The 14173-nt window shown below is 37.6% G+C and overlaps 2 protein-coding genes across 5 annotated transcripts in view; both read right to left on the reverse strand.

Annotated features, from left to right (window-relative positions):
- The window catches only part of SOHLH2 (spermatogenesis and oogenesis specific basic helix-loop-helix 2), a 95778-nt gene that overhangs the window by 79273 nt on the left and 2332 nt on the right, over nucleotides 1-14173 (reverse strand). For all 4 annotated transcript variants that reach the window (XM_060287973.1, XM_060287974.1, XM_060287975.1 and 1 more), the window contains one exon: nucleotides 14059-14145. The gene's annotated coding sequence lies outside the window, so the exon portion shown is untranslated. The remainder of the gene's footprint in view (nucleotides 1-14058; nucleotides 14146-14173) is intronic.
- The window catches only part of CCDC169 (coiled-coil domain containing 169), a 45001-nt gene that overhangs the window by 25742 nt on the left and 5086 nt on the right, over nucleotides 1-14173 (reverse strand).

The following is a 14173-nucleotide window of genomic DNA, read 5'->3' on the forward strand; positions in this document are numbered from 1 at the left end:
AATTTTTACAAATTTTTTGAAAAATAGTTTTTCATCTGTCTTTAAAATGCAATAATGTTTAAATTATGCTTTCAACTGGGAATAAGATTACCAATTCAAAATAGCAAGTTTCTGGAATAATCCTGATACTAAGGAATGTTCAGAGCCATCTAAAACCAGCCCAGGTAAGAGATGTGGTGGTCTCATTAGATGGTCACAATAAATGTGACCCTAAAAAAGATGATCCTTGACCTTGAGCACCACAGCAGCCAACCTATCAAGGCCTAAGGTGTACTTAACTATCAAAATACAGATTGTGAGGATAAAAATTTAGCAGAAACATTTGTGTCTCTTGGGAGAAAAAATACCCTGAGCAGTAACTCCATGAAACCACTGCTTTTGCAGTAATTCTAAAAACAAACAAAAAACAAGCACTGTACCTTTGAAGGGAAAAATTAAATTGCTTTGCAGTCTCAAAGAGGGATCTTGGCTAGAATCACTACAGTGAAAAACAAAATCAAACCAAAAATTGAAAAATTCTAGAAATATGCTTCATGGTCAAAATTGACCTTAAAAGAGGAAGTTCATAAAGCGAGAGAATATTAGGTGGAGGCTTATCTTTCAGATATGGACATTTTTTTCCCAAAGAGAGATAGCACGTTAACAAAAACAAAACAAACAAAGCCCAACTAAACAACAATGCCAAATAATAATTTTTAAATTGTTAAGAACACAGTTGAACTGATTGAAACTTGACCCTACATGGACATTCATGTTTGTGTTGTTCACTATATTTATGATTACAGTGATGGAGTTATATTAACTTGAAAAGACTTTGTAAAATAAGAAAATGTTAACAAGGAAAGGAAAGAGCCTACTATGTGGCACTGTACGAGGCACTAGGGATTCAAAAATAAAATAGACACAATCCCTGCCATCAATCAGCAGTAGGAGAAGTTGGGGGGGTGGGGAGTACAGAAACATAGCCAGAACATTTAAGAAATTTTTGGTTAATTGGTTGTAATGGTACACAAAGAAAGATATCCAATCTGGAAGGTGGCAGAAGGGAATCAGAAATGGAGAGGTCAAGATTGAAGAGGGACAGAAAATGCTTCTTGGGGGGAATGACACCTGTTCTAAGCCAGAGAGGGTAAAAAAGAATATTCAAACAGCAAGAACTGCATGAACAAAAATGCCAACATGTACAAAAAGGGGGCACGGTGGAAAGACTATCTCTTTGAGTAAAGTTGCCCCCCAGCAAATTTTCAGAAGACTCCATGAGGAAAAACATCCCCAAAGTAGGACTAGTGGGTTTAAGCCATGTCTCCACCAGTTTATTTCTGTGATCCTGAGCAAGTTACATTTCCTGTGCCTCAATTTCTCAACTGTAAAATAAGGATAATTAAAGTTCCTACACTATAGGATATTGACAGGATTAATTAAAACATGTGAAGGCTTAAAGCAGTGCAGGGCACACAGAAATTGCTATAAAACTTAGTTGTTTTTGTTATTATTATTTTTATCATCATAAGAAATTTACTGCAAAAATTTTTCCCCAAAGGGTAGTACTACACTGCTATCAGTAATGTATAAAGTTCCTATTTCACTTATAAAAAAAATCTCTACTTCTTTTATAGGCAACAAATTTCTTTGACTTAAAAACAAGTTGGATATTTTCCCATATTCATGAGTTGTCTCTGTGTCCTACTCATATTTATCTACTGGGAACTTAGTGTTTTCTAACTGAATTGCAGAGGACATAGATGTGGTGAAAATATAAACATTTTGTCCATCATTTTGGCTACCAATGTCTTTCCCAGATTACTGTTTGACTTCTCATATTGGTCTTTTTTCCTTTAAATCAAGGGAAGCTATTTTCACAAGGGAAGTCAAACATAAACATGTTTTCCTCAGTGATTTATTGCTCTTTAAGAAAGGCCTTCTTTATCCATAAACAAATATACATTCATCTATATTTTCTTGGTTCATTTTAAAGTATTTAAATCTTTAAATTTTAAATATTTAATAATTTTAAATATTAAATCTATCTGCAAGGTTTTATTTTAGAGTAAGTTTTATTTATTTGGCTGCCCCAGGTCATAGTTGCGGCATGCGAACTCTTAGCTGCGGCATGTGGGCTCTGGTTCCCTGACCAGGGATGGGACCCGGGCCCCATGCATTAGGAGCACAGAGTCTTAGCCACTGGACCACCAGGGAAGTCCCCCCAGAAGTTTTGAGAATTAAGTATACAGTGAAGATCTAAAGGGATTATTTTTCTAAATATTATACCAATTTTCCAAATGGAATTTATTGAATAATTCATCACTTTAAAAGAAGCTCATGTTTTTTTTCTTTTTTTTTGGCAGTGCCATGCAGCATGCAGAATCCTAGTTCCCTGACCAGGGATCAAACCCATGCCCCCTGCATTGGAAGCACGGAGTCTCAACCACTGGATGGCCAGGGAAGTCCCTCTTTTAGCTCTTTTAAAGCTCTGTGTGGTGACACAGATTCCAATAAAACATTACTGGTAATTGGCTCTTTGGTTCCAGTTCTCTGCCCAGAAGCCCTTTCCCAAACTTGGGCAGGCAGGCTAAAGTTGTTCTTTCTTGATGGTGGGAAGGGGAAGACTGTAATTGGAAAGTGATAGCTTCATGATTTTTATGGAATGTTTGTGTCCCTCTTATATTCATATGTTGAAGCCCTAACCCCATGTGACTTTAGTTGGAGGTGGGGTCTGTGAGAAAGTGATAAAAGTTAAATGAGATCATAAGGGTGGGGCCATAATCCAATAGGGCTGCTGCCCTTACAAAAAAAGGAAGAGGCACCATAGCTTGTTCTGCCTGCCATGTGAGAACACAATGAGAAGGTGGTCATCTGCAAGGCAGGAAATGGGTCCGCACTAGAGGCCAAATCGGCTGGCACCTTGATCTTGGACTTCCAGGATCTAGAACTATAAGAAAATAAATTTCTGTTGTTTAAGCCACGCAGTCTTACGGTACTTTGTTATGATAGCCCGAGCAGACTAAAACAATGATCATTTGGTACTTTCCTATTTCAATGTCTGGTGCAGTTTTTGTAATAATCTATTTCCCACAAGTCTCATAAATGAAAATTATTTTCTCCTTTTTTTCATAGATAACTGAAAACAATTTTTTAATTAACTTAGTAACCTGGCCCTGAATTTCACACTAGTACAATGTTTTAATAAATTAGAATCTCTTTCTGTTATGGACTGAACTGTGTCTGCTTCTTCCCCCCAAATTCATATGTTGAAGTCCTATGCTCCCAGTACTCAGATGTGACTGTATTTAGAGATAGGACATTTAAAAAGCTCATTAAGGTTAAATGAGATCATATGCTTAGCCCTAATCCAATATGACTGATTTCATTATAAGAAGAAATTAGGACACAAACAGGTACAGAGGGAAGACCATGTGAAGACACAGAAAGAAAGCCCTCAGAAGAAACCAACCCTGTGAACATCACACCCTTGGACTTGTAGTCTCCAGAACTGTGAGAAAATAAGTTTCTGTGGTTCATCTCAGCCTGTCTGTGGTACATTGCTATGGAAGCTCTAGCAAACTAATATACTACCTATTTTGTTTTACTGATTTGTTTTCAGTTTTAATGACTTTAGCTTTATTATATATTGTAGGAGTCCCGTCAACTCCCCAAAATTTCTTATCAGTTATCCCTGTCTATTTATTCATCTCATTAACTTTAGAGTCAGTTATTGAAGTTAAGAAAAAACAGCTCTGTGTTTTAATAAGAATTACATATCAATAAATTAATTTGAAAAGAATGAGCACATTTATAACACCCAATTCTCCTATATAGGAAAAGTCTACGTCCCCATTATAAAACCTTAATAATAAATTTCCCAATTTCATTTCACTTTAGGGTTTCTCTCCAGTATGAAATCCCTTATGTTGAACAAGGTGAGAATTCCGTTTTTTTCATTTTTTTTTTAAACATCTTTATTGGAGTATAATTGCTTTACAGTGGTGTGTTAGTTTCTGTTTTATAACAAAGTGAATCACTTATACACATATATCCCCATATCTCTTCCTCCTTGTGTCTCCCTCCCTCCCATCCTCCCTATCCCACCCCTCTAGGTGGTCACAAAGCACTGAGCTGATCTCCCTGTGCTATGTGGCTGCTTCCCACTAGCTATCTATTTTACATTTGGTAGTGTATATATGTCCATCCAACTCTCTCACTTTGTCCCAGCTTACCCTTCCCCCTCCCTGTATCCTCAAGTATATTCTCTTGTAGGTCTGCGTCTTTATTCCCATCTTGCTCCTAGGTTATTCATGACCATTTTTTTTTTTTTTTTAGATTCCATATATATGTGTTAGCATACGGTACTGGTTTTTCTCTTTCTGACTTACTTCACTCTGTATGACAGACTCTAGGTCCATCCACCTCACTACAAATAAGTCAATTTCATTTCTTTTTATGACTAAGAAATATTCCATTGCACATATGTGCCACATCTTCTTTATCCATTCATCTGTCGATGGACACTTAGGTTGCTTCCACATCCTGGTTATTGTAAATAGAGCTGCAATGAACATTGTGGTACATGATTCTTTTTGAATTATGGTTTTCTCAGGGTATATGCCCAGTAGTGGGATTGCTGGGTCCTATCGTAGTTCTATTTTTAGTATTTTAAGGAACCTCCATACTGTTCTCCATAGTGGCTGTATCAATTTACATTCCCACCAACAGTGCAAGAGGGTTCTCTTTTCTCCACACCCTCTCCAGCATTTACTGTTTCTAGATTTTTTGATGATGGACATTCTGACCGGTGTGAAATGATATGTCATTGTAGTTTTGATTTGCATTTCTCTAATGATTAATGATGTTGAGCATTCTTTCATGTGTTTGTTGGCAGTCTGTATATCTTCTTTGGAGAAATGTCTATTTAGGTCTTCTGCCCATTTTTGGATTGGGTTGTTTGTTTTTTTGATATTGAGCTGCATGAGCTGCTTGTAAATTTTGGAGATTAATCCTTTGTCAGTTGCTTCATTTGCAAATATTTTCTCCCATTCTGAGGGTTGTCTTTTCGTCTTGTTTATGGCTTCCTTTGCTGTACAAAAGCTTTGAAGTTTCATTAGGTCCCATTTATTTATTTTTGTTTTTACTTCTGTTTCTCTAGGAGATGGGTCAAAAAGGATCTTGCCGTGATTTATGTCATAGAGTGTTCTGCCTATGTTTTCCTCTAAGAGTTTGATAGTGTCTGGCCTTACATTTAGGTCTTTAATCCATTTTGAGTTTATTTTTGTGTATGGTGTTAGGGAGTGTTCTAATTTCATTCTTTTACATGTAGTTGTCCAGTTTTCCCAGCACCACTTATTGAAGAGGCTGTCTTTTCTCCACTGTATATTCTTACCTACTTTATCAAAGATAAGGTGACCTTATGTGCATGGGTTTATCTCTGGGCTTTCTATCCTGTTCCATTGATCTATATTTCTGTTTCTGTGCCAGTACCATACTCTCTTGATTACTGTAGCTTTGTAGTATAGCCTGAAGTCAGGGTGCCTGATTCCTCCAGCTCCGTTTTTCTTTCTCAAAATTGCTTTGGCTATTCGGGGTCTTTTGTGTTTCCATATATATTGTGAATTTTTTTGTTCTAGTTCTGTGAAAAATGCCAGTGGTAGCTTGATAGGGATTGCACTGAGTCTGTAGATTGCTTTGGGTAGTATAGTCGTTTTCACAGTGTTGATTCTCCCAATCCAAGAACATGGTATATCTCTCCATCTATTTGTATCATTAATTTCTTTCATCAGTGTCTTATAATTTCCTGCATACGGGTCTTTTGTCTCCTTAGGTAGGTTTACTCCTAGGTATTTTATTCGTTTTGATGCAATGGTAAATGGGAGTGTTTCCTTAATTTCTCTTCCAGATTTTTCATCATTAGTGTATAAGAATGCAAAAGATTTCTGTGCATTAATTTTGTATACTGCTACTTTACTAAATTCATTGATTAGCTCTAGTAGTTTTCTGGTAGCATCTTTAGGATACTCTATGTATAGTATCATGTCATCTGCAAACAGTGACAGTTTACTTCTCCTTTTCTGATTTAGATTCCTTTTACTTCTTTTTCTTCTCTGATTGCTATGCCTAAAACTTCCAAAACTATTGAATAAGAGTGGTGAGAGTGGGCAACCTTGTCTTGTTCCTGATCTTAGTGGTCATGGTTTCAGTTTTTCACCATTGAGGACAATGTTGGCTGTGGGTTTGTCATATATGGCCTTTATTACGTTGAGGTAAGTTCCCTCTATGCCTACTTTCTGGAGGGTTATCATAAATGGGTGTTGAATTTTGTCGAAAGCTTTCTCTGCATCTATTGAGATGATCATATGGTTTTTCTCCTTCAGTGTGTTAATATGGTGTATCACATTGATTGATTTGCATATATTGAAGAATCCTTGCATTCCTGGGATAAACCCCCCTTGATCATGGTGTATGATCCTTTTAATGTGCTGTTGGATTCTGTTTCCTAGTATTTTGTTGAGGATTTTTGCATCTATATTCATCAGTGATATTGGCCTGTAGTTTTCTTTCTTTGTGACATCTTTGTCTGCTTTTGGTATCAGGGTGATGGCAGTCTTGTAGAATGAGTTTGGGAGTGTTCCTCCCTCTGCTATATTTTGGAAGAGTTTGAGAAGGACAGCTGTTAGCTCTTCTCTAAATGTTTGATAGAATTTGCCTGTGAAGCACCATCTGGTCCTGGACTTTTATTTGTTGGAAGATTTTTATAATCAGTTTCAATTTCAGTGTTTGTGATTGGTCTGTTCATATTTTCTACTTCTTCCTGGTTCGGTCTTATAAGGTTGTGCATTTCTAAGAATTTGTCCATTTCTTCCAGGTTGTCCACTTTACGGGCATATAGTCGCTTGTAGTAATCTCTCATGATCCTTTGTACTTCTGCAGTGTCAGTTGTTACTTCTTCTTCATTTCTAATTCTACTGATTTGAGTCTTCTCCCTTTTTTTCTTGATGAGTCTGGATAATGGTTTATCAATTTTGTTTATCTTCTCAAAGAACCAGCTTGTAGTTTTATTGATCTTTGCTGTCATTTCCTTCATTTCTTTTTCATTTATGTCTAATCTGATCTTTATGATTTCTTTCCTTCTGCTAATTTTGGAGGGTTTTTGTTCTTCTTTCTGTAATTGCTTTAGGTGTAAGGTTAGGTTGTTTATTTGAGATGTTTCTTCTTTCTTAAGGTAGGATTGTATTGCTATAAACTTCCCTCTTAGAACTGCTTTTGCTGCATCCCATAGGTTTTGGGTCATTGTGTTTTCATTGTCATTTGTTTCTAGGTATTTTTTGATTTCCTCTTTGATTTCTTCAGTGATCTCTTGGTTATTAAGGAGTGTATTGTTTAGCCTCCATGTGTTTGTATTTTTTACAGTTTTTTTCCAGTAATTGATATATAGTCTCATAGTGTTGTGGTTGGAAAAGATACTTCATAGGATATAAGTTTTCTTAAATTTACCAAGGCTTGATTTGTGACCCAAGATGTGATCTATCCTGGAGAATGTTCCATGAGCACTTGAGAAGAATGTGTATTTGGTTGTTTTTGGATGGAATGTCCTATAAATATCAATTAAGTCCATCTCGTTTAATGTATCATTTAAAGCTTGTGTTTCCTTATTTATTTTCATTTTGCATGATCTGTCCATTGGTGAAAGTGGGTTGTTAAATTCCCCTACTATGATTGTGTTACTGCCAATTTCCCCTTTTATGGCGGTTAGTATTTACCTTATGTATTGAGGTGCTCCTATGTTGGGTGCATAAATATTTACAATTGTTATATCTTCTTCTTGGATTGATGCCTTGATCATAATATAGTGTCCTTCTTTGTCTCTTCTAATAGTCCTTGTTTTGAAGTCTATTTTGTCTGATATGAGAATTGCTACTCCAGCTTTCTTTTGATTTCCATGGAATATCTTTTTCCATCCCCTCACTTTCAGTCTGTATGTGTCCATAGGTCTGAAGTGGGTCTCTTGTAGACAGCATATATACGGGTCTCGTTTTTGTATCCATTCAGCCAGTCTTGTCTTTTGGCTGGAGCATTTAATCCATTTACATTTAAGGTAATTATCGATATGTATGTTCCTATTACCATTTTCTTAACTGTTTTGGGTTTGTTATTGTAGGTCTTTTCCTTCTCTTTTGTTTCCTGCCTAGAGAAGTTCCTTTAGCATTTGTTGTAAAATTGGTTTGGTGGTGCTGAATTCTCTTAGCTTCTGCTTGTCTGTAAAGGTTTTAATTTCTCCATCAAATCTGAATGAGATTCTTGCTGGGTAGAGTAATCTTGGTTGTAGGTTTTTCTCCTTCATCACTTTAAATATGTCCTGCCACTCCCTTCTGGCTTGCAGAGTTTCTGCTGAAAGATCAGCTGTTAACCTTATGGGGATTCCCTTGTGTGTTATTTGTCGTTTTTCCCTTGTTGCTTTTAATATTTTTTCTTTGTATTTAATTTTTGATAGTTTGATTAATGTGTCTTGGTGTGTTTCTCCTTGGATTTATCCTGTATGGGACTCTCTGTGCTTCCTGGATTTGATGAACTATTTCCTTTCCCATATTAGGGAAGTTTTCAACTATAATCTCTTCAAATATTTTCTCAGTCCCTTTTTCTCTTCTTCTTCTGGGACCCCTATAATTCGAATGTTAGTGCATTTAATGTTGTCCCAGAGGTCTCTGAGACTGTCCTCAATTCTTTTCATTCTTTTTTCTTTATTGTGCTCTGCAGTAGTTATTTCCACTATTTTATCTTCCAGGTCACTTATCCGTTCTTCTGCCTTATTCTGCTATTGATACCTGCTAGAGAATTTTAAATTTCATTTATTGTGTTGTTTGCTCTTTAGTTCTTCTGTGTTTGCTCTTTAGTTCTTCTAGGTACTTGTTAAATGTTTCTTGTATTTTCTCCATTCTATTTCCAAGATTTTGGATCATCTTTACTATCATTATTCTGAATTCTTTTTCAGGTAGACTGCCTATTTCCTCTTCATTTATTAGGTCTGGTGGGTTTTTACCTTGCTCCTTCATCTGCTGTGTGTTTTTCTGTCTTCTCATTTTGCTTAACTTACTGTGTTTGGGGTATCCTTTTCGCAGGCTGCAGGTTCGTAGTTCCCATTGTTTTTGGTGTCTGCTCCAACTGGCTAAGGTTGGTTCAGTGGGTTGTGTAGGCTTCCTGGTGGAGGGGACTAGTGCCTGTGTTCTGGTGGATGAGGCTGGATCTTGTCTTTCTGGTGGGCAGGTCCACGTCTGGTGGTGTGTTTTGGGGTGTCTGTGGCCTTATTATGATTTTAGGCAGCCTCCCTGCTAATGGGTAGGGTTGGGTTCCTTTCTTTCTGGTTGTTTGGCATAGGGTGTCCAGCACTGTAGCTTGCTGGTCGTTGAGTGGAGCTGAGTCTTGGCATTGAGATGGAGATCTCTGGGAGATTTTTGCTGGTTGATATTACGTGGAGCTGGGAGGTCTCTTGTGGACCAGTGCCCTGAACTTGGCTCTCCCACCTCAGAGGCATACCCCTGATGCCTGGCTGGAGCACCAAGAGCCTGTCATCCACATGGCTCAGAATAAAAGGGATGAAAAAGAAAGGAAGAAAGAAAGAAGAAGATAAAATTATATTAAATTAAAAAGTTATTAAAATAAAAAATAATTATTAAAAAAAATTTAAAATAAAAAAAAGCAGCCAAACCAAAAAACAAATCCACCAATGATAACAAGTGCTAAAAACTATACTAAAAAAACAAAAACAAACAAACAAAAAAAACGGATAGACCAAACCCGAGGACAAATGGTAAAAGCAAAGCTATATAGACAAAATCACACACAGAAGTATACACATACACACTCACCAAAAGAGAAAAAGGGGAAAAAAATATATATATATTGTTGCTCCCAAAGTCCACGTCCTCAATTTGGGATGATTCATTGTCTATTCAGGTATCCCACAGATGCAGGGTACATCAAGTTGATTGCGGACAAGGATGAGAATTCTTGCTGAATGGTTATTATTCCATTATAGTCATAGTGTTCTGCTATCTCTTCATATAAGTCCTGAATATTTCTTATCAAGGGTATTGTCAGACATTTTATGATTCAGGCTGGAATTGTTGTGCAATCATTAAAAAAACCCTATTTTCTAACTGGTTATTGCTAGTGTCTTGGGTTTTTTTTAATAAAAATTTCTTCCACTTCTGTATCCAACCATTTTCTAATTTTTTAGTATATTATACATAATATATATATATAAACTAATATATAATATATTATATAATATACATATATAAACTAATATAGTAGTTTTTCAGTTGATCCTCTGGAAAGTTCTGGATATCAAATTATAAAAGTTAAAAATTATAATAATTTTATATCTTCCTAATAGCTATAATGCTTATTTCTGTTTCATATTTTATTGCTTGACTGGACCCTTCAAAACAATATTAAATTTTAATGGTGGCTGGAGGCATCTTTGTTTTTTTCCAGAAATGGTAATGCCTCTAATGTTTCATCATTAAGTGTTATTCCAGTTCAAGATAAATACAAATATATTTTTTTAATAAGACAAATTGAATTTTATCAAAACCTTTTTTAGCATTTACTGAGATGAGTTTTAAAAAAACTATTTGATCTACTAATACATTACTTAATAGCCAAAGAGTTTTTAACTAGAAACCAGCCTATAAATGAAGACTCAAAGGGAGCTTAAAGGAAAGGTCTGGGATGGAGATGTAAATCTGTATGTTATCAGTATACAGATGGCATTTCATACCATATGACCAGAGGGGATCTCCAAAATAGTGGGTGCATGTATCAAAGAAAAGTCAGAGGACTGAGCCCTGAGGCACTCCAAGTTTTTAGAACTCAGGAAGATGAAGAGAAGTGAGGAGTGGCCAGTAGATATGAAGAAAACCAAGATAGTGTGGTGTCCCAGAAGCCAAGTGAGCAACGGGTTTCAATGATGAAGGTGATCAGTTCTGGCAGTGCTACTAATGTCAAGATGAGTACTGAGAGATGACACTGGATTTTGCAAATTGAAAGTCACTGGTGACCTTGATAAGAGCAGTTTCAGTTGATCAGAGGTGAAACTTCTGATTAGAGTGAGTCCAAGAGAGAATAAGACAATCATGCTGTGCTGGGCAAATCCTGCCCATTTCTATGCCTAGATGAGCAATGTCCCAGAACCTCAGTAAATCAAGGCTCTCTTCTCCAGATGAAAAAACTTTAGAAGCAAACTTAAGAAACTTAAGTGGAAAGAAATAGAGGCTGAGTTTGGGATCTGATGGCAAAATGCCTGGATCCCAATTCCAGATCTATCCCTACCCACCTCTATAGCCTTGAGAAAGACATTCAGAATCCCTGAATCTCAGTTTTTCATCTATAAAATGAGGTGATACTGTTTTCAAAGGGTAGTGGTGAGGTTTCAATTTTTTGAAATGCACTTAAACCCCTACACCAATACTGATTCTTCTCACTTTTTTAGGTCTCCTGGACATTTTCTTTCCTGTTCTTTGTCTTGTGGCCAAGCTTTAAGATGGTAAAATTCAGATTTACTTAAAACATAAACCACTCGTTTTGAATATAGTTTCCTATGAATCCTAAAGGGCTTCAAAAGGCCACTATGCAAATGTGAAGCCCTTTGAAGTTTGTTCTGCTTGCTGCTTTGCCTAAAAATTAATCCTGTTACAAAACAGGTAGATTAAATATGAAGAAACAGGTAAGAGTGTAAATAAAAAAACGATTCTATTGAAATATTTTGCTGTACACAGAGCAGTGAAAAGTGAAAGGGGATAATGGTAGAAGGGGAAACATGGGGCCAAAGAAGGGTTGCTATCTGTTTTTTAGATAAAATAAACTCGGCATGTTTGTGTGCTGTTGGAGATGATTCAGTGGAGCAGGGAAAACGGTGCAGCAAAGAGAGAGGACAATCAATTGCTGGAGTGATATCCTGAAGGAGGTGAGAGTAATGGCATCTGTTGTACAAGTGGAGGGATTGACATTAAATAAGAGTAACACAGAATATGCAGAGGAACAAGAGGGAAGTAAGAGGATGTGCAAAGTATGTAGGTGGGTATCTTTCTTGGTAGAAACATGTGGAAATCCTCTTCTGATTGCTTCTTGGTTCTCCTTGAAAGAGGAAGGTAAGCTCATTCGCTGAGTGAGAATGGAGAGAGGGGTAGCGAGATTTGAGTAGAGAGTGGAAAGTGTGAAAGAATTACCTAAACAGATGTATCCATGGTTATCACTTGTGCATTTATTTCTTTTATAATGTTAAACAATAATAAATTTATTTTAAAAACCTCTTTAATATTACCCCATTGCCTTCAGGATAAATACAAATTCATCAGAATCATATTAAAGACTATTCTTCATCTTCTTCATAAACTTTTATCTCATCTGTCACATTCTTGTTACAATCTATGTTCCACCCTTATCAGTTACTTAAGAGTTCTCCTCAAGAGGCATTATGTTTAATACTCCCTGTGGCAGACTATTTGCCAAAGATGACTGCAAGAATCCACCCCATTCCACATGTTCTTCTGCAATGTGACCTTGACAAGTAATTTTCTCCATTCCCTGAAATCTGTGACTGTTTTTTTTTTTTTTTTTTTTTTTTTTTTGCAGTACACGGGCCTCTCACTGTTGTGGCCTCTCCTGTTGTGGAGCACAGGCTCCGGACGCACAGGCCCAGTGGCCATGGCTCATGGGTCCAGCCGCTCCGCGGCACGTGGGATCTTCCTGGACCAGGGCACGAACCCATGTCCCCTGCATCGGCAGATGGACTCTCAACCACTGCGCCACCAGGGAAGCCCATCTGTGACTGTTTTGACCAATAGAATATAATGGAAATGACGCTGCCAGTTCTGGGAGTAGCCCTTAACTGGACTGGCAGTTTCTGTCACGGTGCCTTTTGGAATGCTTGCTCTTGGGATACAGCCTCTTGGAACCCAGGCACCATGCTGTGAGAAGCAAAAGCTACAAAGCCATGTGTAGGTACTTCTGATGGGTGGTCCCAGCTGGGCTCCCAGCCAATATCCAGGATGAGTTACCAGCCATGTGGGTGAGTCATCTTGAAATGTCCAGCCCAGCTGAACCTTCAGATGACTGAGCACCAGACTACATCTGACTGCAATCACATGAGAGACCCCAATTAAGAACTTCCCAGATGAACCCAGTCAATCCACAGACTTGTGAGAGACAAATGTTATTTAGAACCCTAAACGATAGGCTGGTTGGCTATGCAGCAGTAGATAACCAGAACTACTGAGTGCCAATGTGGGGAGACAGCAGTTGTCATGGTAGTAGTGGTGGTGGGAGACAGGTGATTTAGGCTAAAATCATGGCTCTGCCACCCCCTGGCTCTGTGATCTTAGCAAGTTACTTAAATTCCTGAACTTCATTTTTCCATAAATGGGAATAATAATAACCACCTCACCTGACACAGTTCCTGGAGTTAGTTGATTCTGAAGAAGGGATAAAGGTTTCCGCCCTTCACCTTAGGTTTTAGCTTGGCCCACTGAGGAAAAACTTTCTCGCCTGCCATTTTACCTTATCTCTTTATACCCATATTCCAGCTCCTCCCCATGAGAAGAGCTGTTGATAATGCGACTTGCTGGGCTTACATTTTACTTGTGGGCATAGTTACTGCATTGTGTGTGTATCTGAGCATGACGTGTTTTGTCTGTAGTTAGATGGATGAGGAAATTCCAGCCAGCCTTGCCAGTGCAACTACTTGGTAAGTGTACTCACAGTCTGCCTCCACAGAGCCAGTTTATTAAGGATACAGACATGGAGACGTAGGAAGCTACTTCAGCCTTGGGACAAAGCAGTGTGCTCTAAGCAAGCTTTAACATAGCATTGGGTATTATGAAAAGTAGCATTATATTTGTCATATGGCTACTAATCCATTTTGTTCATGGCTTCCCCAACAGAAGAAAAGTATGAATGGGTTTAAGAAGCAAAGCCCACCCCCATAACCCTAATAAACTCCTACTGTTCTTTAGTAGTCAGTTCAACACTGCCTCCTCTGCCCTCATGCAAGGTGTGTTGGGTTCTGCTTACCTGAGTTGCCATTTCTCCTCATGCAGAACTTATATTACTTCTGCTCATGTTTTAGTTTGACACTTCCTCCCAATAGTCAGTGAAACTCTTTAGAAAAGGGAAAAGAAAGGTCTTC

Source organism: Globicephala melas, chromosome 18 (genome assembly GCF_963455315.2).
Source record: "Globicephala melas chromosome 18, mGloMel1.2, whole genome shotgun sequence".
Taxonomy (NCBI): domain Eukaryota; kingdom Metazoa; phylum Chordata; class Mammalia; order Artiodactyla; family Delphinidae; genus Globicephala; species Globicephala melas.